Here is an 8,932-nt window from a genome sequence, read left to right as displayed (position 1 = left end):
GCATAAAATTCCCTGCCTCCCACAGGGTGTAAGGGAACACCTACTCAAGGTCCTGGGGATTTATCTACCCTGAATTGCCTCAAAACAATAAGTGCCTTTTCCTCTGTAATCTGTATATGGTATCTGAAATTCATCTCCTGAGTAGATACAGATGGAATAAATCCTTTAAGGCCTCCCTCATCCTTTTCACCACATATGAATTATTCTAATCATCCAAAGGACTAATTTTGTGCAAAGCAATCCTTTTGCTCTTACCATATCTGTAGAGTCCCTTAGGATTCTGCTTCACCTTGTCCGCTAGGCAACCTCATGCTTTATTTTAGCTCTCCTGATTTCTTTCTTAAGTGTTATTTTGTATTTCTTATTCTTCTGAAGTACCTCATTTGTTCCTACCTGCCAAACACCTTTTTTTTTCTTAACCAGAGCCTCAATATCTCTTGAAACCCAAGGTTTCCTAAACCTGCTATCTTTACCTTTTATTCTGACAGGCACAGTTAAGCTTTTTACTCTCAAAATTTTACTTTTGAAGACCTCCAACTTACCAACTACACCCTGGTCAGAAAACAGCCTGTCCCAATCCACACTTGCCAGACCCTTTCTGATGCCATCAAAATTGGCCTTTCTCCAATTTAGAATCTCAACCCACAGAGCAGACCTGCTTCTTTCATGTTCACTTCGAACTAATGGCATTGTGGTCACTGGTTGTAAAGTGTTCCCCATACACAGACTTCTGTCACCTGCCCTATCTTGGACACCTGCCTTGGACACATTTGACAAATTCTATCCCATCTAGTTCTTTTACAGTTTAGGAATTCCAGTCAGCAATTGGAAAATTAACATCACCTTCTATGACAATCTTATATCTCTTGCAACAGACTGCAATTACTCCATAAATTTCTTCCTCTAAATCCCATGGAATATGGGCGGTCTATAATATAGCCCCATTAATATCATACATTTCTTATTTCTCAGCTCCACCTATAACAACTCAGTCGACGAGTTCTCCAGTCTGTCACGACTGAGCATTGTGGTGACATTTTCCCTGCCGTGTAACGTCACCCATCCTCCTTCAATCCTTCCCTCTCGGTCACGTCTAAAACTACAGTGCTCCAGAATATTGAGCTGCCAGTCCTGCCCCTCCTGCAGTTAAGCCTCACTAATAGCTACAGCATCATAATTCCATGTGTTGATCCATTTCTTGAGCTTATCTGCCTGCCTTATGATACTTCTTGCATTGAAATATAAGCAGGTCAGGACATTAGTAACAGTATGCTCAAACTTTTGATTCCTCGCTTTGTCTGAGGTCATACCAACGTCAGTCTCCACGACCTCTCCACTGTCTGTTCTGGCACTCTGGTTCCCATCCGCCTGGAACTCAAGTTTAAACCCCATCGTGCAGCACCAGCAAACCTTCCCGCTAGGATATTAGTCCTTTCCAGTTCAGGTGCAAACCTTCTCTTCTGTACAGTTACTATGTTCCCTGGATGAGAGCCTAATAATCGGACACCCTCCCTCCTGCACTAACTCCTTAGCCACATGTTAAACTGTATATTCTTCCTATTTCTGGCCTGATTAGCATGTGGCATGGGTAGCAATCCTGAGATCACAACCCTGGGGGTCCTGCTGTTTAACTTATCACTCTTCCTACCTATGTCATTGGTACCTCCATGGACTATGACCTCTGGATGCTTTCCCTCCAACTGAAGAATGCTGAGGCCTCGTCCGAGATATCTTGGATCATTGCATCCGGGAGACAACCTACCATCTGGGCATCTTGTTCTCACCCACAGGTGGACTCTGCACTGACTGTTAACTCTTTTCCCCTTTCTGACTGTCACCCAAGTTTCCTATGTCCTGCACATTGCGTGTAACTACTTCCATGTATAGAGACATATAAACATAGAAAACCTACAGCACAATACACACTCTTTGGCGCACAATGCTATGCTGAACATGTACTTACTTAGAAATTATCTAAGGTTACCCATAGCCCTCTATTTTTCAAAGCTCCATGTACCTATCCAGGAGTCTCTTAAAAGACCCTATCATATTCACCTCCACCACTGTTGCTGGCAGTCCATTCCACACACTCACTACTCTCTGTGTAAAAAATTTAAACCTGACATCTCCTCTGTACCTTAAAACTGTACCATTAAAACTTTTCAGCCATTTCAGCCCTAGAAAAAAGCGTCTGACTATCCACATGATTAATGCCCCTCATCATCTTATACACCTCTATCAGGTCACCTCTCATCCTCCATCACTCCAAGGAGAAAAGGCCAAGTTCACCCAACCTATTCTCATAAGGCATGCTCCCCAATCCAAGCAACATCCTTGTAAATCTCCTCTGCACCCTTTCTATGGTTTCCACATCTTTCCTGTAGTGAGGTGACCAGAACTGAGCACAGTACTCCAAGTGGGGCCTGACCAAGGTCCAATATAGCTGTGACATTACCTCTTGGGTCTTAGATGCAATCCCACAGTTGATGAAGGCCAATGCGCCATATGCCTTCTTAACCACAGAGTCAACCTGTGCAGCAGCTTTGCATGTATATAGACTCAGACCCTAAGATCCCTCTGATTCTCTACACTGCCTTGAGTCTTACCATCAATACTATATTCTGCCATCATATTTGACCTGCCAACATGAAACCACCTCACACTTATATGAGTTGAACTCCATCTGCCACTTGTCAGCCCAGTTTTGCATCCTATCAATGTCCCGCTGTAACTTCTGACAGCCCTCCACACTTTCCACAACAACCCCATCCTTTATGTCATTAGCAAATTTACTAACCCATCTCTCCACTTCCTCATCCAGGTCATTCATAAAAATCATGAGGAGAATGGGTCCCAGAACAGATCTCCAAGGCACACCACTGGTCACTGGCCTCCATGCAGAATATGACCGGTCTACAACCACTCTTTGCCTTCTGTGGGCAAGCCAGTTCCAGATCCATAAAGCAATGTCCCCTTGAATCCCATGCCTCCTTACTTTCCCAATTAGCCTTGCATGGGTTACTGAATTAAATGCCTTGCTAAAATCCATATACACTACATCTACAGCTCTGCCTTCATCAATGTGCTTAGTCACCTCCTCAAAAATTCAATCAGGCTCTTAAGGCACGACCTGCCCTTGACAAAGTCATACTGACTATTCCTAATCATATTATACCTCTCCAAATGTTCATAAATCCTGCCTCTCAGGATCTCCTCCATCAGTTTACCAACTACTGAGGTAAGACTTACTGGTTTATAATTTCCTGGGCTATCTCTACTCTCTTTCTTGAATAAGGGAACAACATCCGCAACCCTCCAATCCTCCAGAACCTCTCCCGTCCCCGTTGATGATGCAAAGACCATTGCCAAAGGCTCAGCAATCTCCTCACTTGCCTGCCACAGTAGGTGGGGTACATCCCGTCCGTTCCCAGAGACTTAGCCAACTTGTGCTTTCCAAAAGCTCCAGCCCATCCTCTTTATTAATGTCTATATGCTCAAGCTTTTCAATCCACTGTAAATCATCTCTATAATCACCAAGATCATTTTCCGTAGTGAATACTGAAGCAAAGTATTCACTAAGTACCTCTGTTATCTCCTCTGGTTCCATACACACTTTTCCACTGTCACACTTGATTGGTCCTGTTCTCTCACATCTTATCCTCTTGCTCTTCATATACTTATAGAATGTCTTGGGGTTTTCTTTAATCCTGCTCACCAAGGCCTTCCCTTGGCCCTTTCTCGCCCTGAAATTTCATTCTTAAGCTCTTCCTGCTAGCCTTACCATCTAGATCTCTATCATTACCTAGATTTTTGACCCTCTGTAAGCTTTTCTTGTCTTCTTGACTAGATTTTCAACAGTCTTTGTACACCATGGTTCCTGTACCCTACCATCCTTTCCACGTCTCTTTGGAATGTACCTATGCAGAACGCCATGCAAATATCCCCTGAACATTTGCCACATTTCTTCCATACATTTCCCTGAGAACATCTTTTCCCAATTTATGCTTCCAAGTTCCTGCCCATTAGCATCATATTTCCCATTACTCCAATTAAACGCTTTCCTAACTTGTCTGTTCCTATCCCACTCCAATGCTATGGTAAAAGGAGATAGAATTGTGATCACTATCTCCAAAATGCTCTTCCACTGAGAGACCTGACACCTGACCAGGTTCATTTCCCAATACCAGATCAAGTACAGCCTCTCCTCTTGTAGGCTTATCTACATATTGTGTCAAGAAACCTTCCTGAACACACTTAACAAACTCCACCCCATCTAAACCCCTCACTCTAGGGAGATGCCAATCAATATTTGGGAAATTAAAATCTCCCAACACAACAACCCTGGTATTATTACACCTTTGCAGAATCTGTCTCTCTCTCTGCTCCTCAATGTCCTTATTGGGTGGTCTGTAAAAACCACCCAGTAGAGTTATTGACCGCTTCCAATTCCTAACTTCCACTCACAGAGACTCCGTAGACAACCCTTCCATAATTTCCTCCTTTTCTACAGACGTGACACTACTTCTGCTCAGCAGTGCCACACCCTCACCTCATTTGCCTCCCTCCCTGTCCTTTCTGAAACATCTGGAGCCTGGAACTCTAAGTAACTATTCCTGCCCTTGAGCCATCCAAGTCTCTGTAATGGCCACAACATCATAGCTCCAAGTACTGATCCATGCTCTAAGCTCATCTGCTTTGTTCATGATGCTTCTTGCATTAAAATAGACACATCTCAAACCATCGGTCTCTGTTGCCTGCCTGTCCTCCCTCTCGCACTGTCTCCAAGATTTCTCTATTTGTGAACCAACAGCCCCTTCCTCCATCCCTTCAGTTCGGTTCCCACCCACCCCAGTAATTCTAGTTTAAACTTTCCCCAATAGCCTTAGCAAACCTCCCTGCCAGGATATTGGTCCCCCTTGGATTCAAGTGCAACCCGTCCTTTTTGTACAGGTCACACCTGCACCAAAAGAGGTCCCAATGATTCAGAAATCTGAATCCCTGCCCCCTGCTCCAATCCCTCAGCCACTCATTTATCCTCCACCTCACTCTATTCCTATACTCACAGGCAATAATCCGAAGAATACTACCTTTGAGGTCCTGCTTTTCAACTTTCTTCCCAACTCCATGTAGTCTGTTTTCAGGACCTTTTCCCTTCTCCTACCTATGTCATTGGTACCAATATGTACCACAACCTCTGGCTGTTCACCTTCCCACTTTAGGATATTGTGGATGCGATCAGAAACATCCCGGACCCTGGCACCTGGGAGGCAAACTACCATCCATGTTTCTTTCCCGCATCCACAGAATCGCCTATCTGACCCCCTAACTATAGAGTCCCCTATCACTACTGCCTTCCTCTTCCTTTCCCTATCCTTCTGAGCCACAGGGTCAGACTCTGTGTCAGAGACATGGCCACTGTTGCTTCCCCCAGGTAGGCCGTCCCCCACCCCCCAACAGTATCCAAACAGGAGTACTGATTGTCAAGGGGGACAGCCACTGGGTACTCTTTAGTCTCTGTCTCTTGCCCTTTCCTCCCCTGACTGTTACCCACTTATCTGTCTCCCAAGGTTCTGGTGTCCCGGTGACTACTTGCCTATAGCTCCTCTCTATCACCTCCTCAGTTTCCCTGACCAGACAAAGGTCATTGAGCCGCATCTCCAGTTCCCTAGCCCGGTCCCTGAGGAGCTGCAGCTGAACGCACCTGGTGCAGATGTGGCCATCCGGGAGGCTGGGAGTCTCCTAGACTTCCCACATGTGACACCCAGTACAGAACACCGGTCTCACAGACGTACTTCCTTTTTCTATTCTTCACATGTAACTGACCTCACTTCAACCTGTTATCGCTGAAGCCCCATGGGACCAAAGCCCTCCTACTCTGTCTCCCTCTACTCTTATTCCTGTTCTGAAACTCTGTCTCCTTTTAAATTTCGTGCCAAACTAATTCACTGACATCCACTGCTTTCACAGTCATCCCTCGAGAGAACCATAGGACCATAGAATGTTACAGCTCAGAAACAGGCCTTTTGGCCCTTCTTGGCTGTGCCAAACCATTTTCCTGCCTAGTCCCACTGACCTGCACCTGGACCATATCCCTCCATATACCTATCATCCATGTACCTGTCCAAGTTTTTCTTAAATGTTAAAAGTGAGCCTGCATTAACCACTTCATCTGGCTGCTAATTCCACACTCCAACTACTCTCTGTGTGAAGAAGCACCCACTAATGTTCCCTTTAAATTTTTCTCCCTTCACCCTTAACCCATGTCCTCTGGTTTTTTTCTCCCCTAACGTCAGTGGAAAAAGCCTGCTTGCATTCACTCTATCTATACCCATCATAATTTTATATACCTCTGTCAAATCTCCCCTCATTCTTCTACGCTCCAGGGAATAAAGTCCTAACCTATTCAACCTTTCTCTGGAGCTCAGTTTCTCAAGTCCCGGCAACATCTTTGTAAACCTTCTCTGCACTCTTTCAACCTTATTAATATTCCTCCTGTAATTTGGAGACCAAAACTGGACACAATACTCCAAATACAACCTCACCAATGCCTTATACAACCTCACCATAACATTCCAACTCTTATACTCAATACTTTGATTTATAAAGGCCAATGTACCAAAAGCTCTCTTTACTACCCTATCTACCTGTGACGCCATTTTTATGGAATTTTGTATCCGTATTCCCAGATCCCTCTGTTCTACTGCACTCCTCAGTGCCCTACCATTTACCTTGTATTTTCTACCTTGTCTTTTCTTTCCAAAGTGCAATACCTCACACTTGTCTATATTAAACTTCATCTGCCATTTTTCAGCCCATTTTTCCAGCTGGTCCAAATCCCTCTGCAAGCTTTGAAAACCTTCCTCACTGTCCACTACACCTCCAACCTTTGTATCATCAGCAAATTTGCTACATTATCATCCAGATCATTGATATAGATGACAAATAACAATGGACCCAGCACTGATCCCTATGGCACACCACTAGTCACAGGCCTCCACTCAGAGAAGCAATCCTCCACTACCACTCTCTGACTTCTCCCATTCTGCCAATGTTTCATCCAATTTACTGCCTCACCATGTATACCTAGCGACTGAATCTTCCTAACTAACCTCCCATGCGGGACCTTGTCAAAGGCCTTACTGAAGTCCATGTGGAGAGCATCCACTGCCTTCCCTTCATCCACTTTCCTTGTAACCTCCTTGAAAAACTCTAATAGATTTGTTAAACATGACCTACCATGCACAAAGTCGTGTTGACTCTCCCTAGTAAGTCCCTGTCTATCTAAATACTTGTAGATCCTATGTCTTAGCATTCCTTCCAATAATATACCTACTACCGATGTCAAACATACCAGCCTATAATTTCCTGGATTACTTTTAGAGCCTTTTTCAAAACAACGGAACAACATGAGCTATCCTCCAATCCTCCGGCACCTCACCCGTAGATACAGACATTTTAAATATATCTGTCAGGGCCCCTGCAATTTCAACACTAGTCTCCTTCAAGGTCCAAGGGAATACCCTGTCAGGTCCTGCGGATTTATCTACTCTGATTTGTCTCAAAATAGCAAGCAGCTCCTCCTCTTCAATCTGTATAGGTTCCATGACCTCACTACTTGTTTGTCTTATTTCCAATGACTCCATGCCAGTTTCCTTAGTAAATACAGACACAAAAGAACCATTTAAGATCTCCCCCATTTCTTTTGGTTCCATACATAGCTGATATTCAAGAGGACCAATTTTATCCCTTATTATCCTTTTTTTCTTAATATACCTGTAGAAGTTCTTTGGATTATCCTTCACCTTGACTGCCAAAGCTACCTCATGTCTTCATTTAGCCCTCCTGATTTCTTTCTTAAGTATTTTTTTTCACTTTTTATGCTCCCCGAGTACCTTATTCGTTCCCTGTTTCCTATACAGGTCATACATCTCTCTCTTCTTCTTTATCAAAGTTCCAATATCCCTAGAGAACCAAGGTTCCTTATCCTTATTCACTTTGCCTTTAATCCTGACAGGAACATACAAACTCTGCACTCTCAAAATTTCTCCTTTGAAGGCCTCCCACTTACCAATCACATCCTTGCCAGAGAACAACTTGTCCCAATGCATGCTTTTTAGATCCTTCCTCATTTCTTCAAATTCGGCCTTTTTCCAGTTTAGAACCTCAACCCAAGGACCAGATCTATTTTTACCCATGATCAAGTTGAAACTAATGGTGTTATGATCACTGGAACCAAAGTGTTCTCCTACACACACTTCCGTCACCTGTCCTAACTTGTTTCTTAATAGGAGATCTAATATTGCATCCTCTCTAGTCAGTACCTCTATATATTGATTTAGAAAACTTTTCTGAACACATTTTACAAACTCTTACCCGTCTAGACCTTTAACAGTATGGGAGTCCCAATCAATATGTGGAAAATTAAAACCCCCTACTACCACAACTTTATGTTTCCTGCAGTTGTCTGCTATCTCTCTGCAGATTTGCTCCTCCAATTCTCTCTGACTATTGTGTGGTCTATAATACAACCCCAATAATGTAGTCATACCTTTCCTGTTTCTCAGCTCCACCCATATGGCCTTGGTAGACAAGCCCTCTAATCTGTCCTGCTTGAGCACTGCTGTAACATTTTCTCTGACTAGCAATGCCAAACCAACCCCGCACCCCCCACCCTTCATCACTCTGCCTCTATCACATCTGAAACATTGGAACCCTGGAACATTAATCTGCCAGTCCTGCCCCTCCTGTAGCAAAGTTTCACTAATGGCTATAATGTCATAATTCCATGTGTCAATCCACGCCCTCAGCTCGTCAGCCTTCCCCACAATACTCCTCACATTGAAATAGACACACCTCAGAATATTATTACCACCACACACAACACTTCTATTTGTGACTTTGCACGAACCTTTAACATCATTTATTTTCAGCC

The sequence above is a fragment of the Hemitrygon akajei genome, chromosome 17 (assembly GCF_048418815.1).
Source record: "Hemitrygon akajei chromosome 17, sHemAka1.3, whole genome shotgun sequence".
Taxonomy (NCBI): domain Eukaryota; kingdom Metazoa; phylum Chordata; class Chondrichthyes; order Myliobatiformes; family Dasyatidae; genus Hemitrygon; species Hemitrygon akajei.
This window is presented reverse-complemented; position numbering follows the sequence as displayed.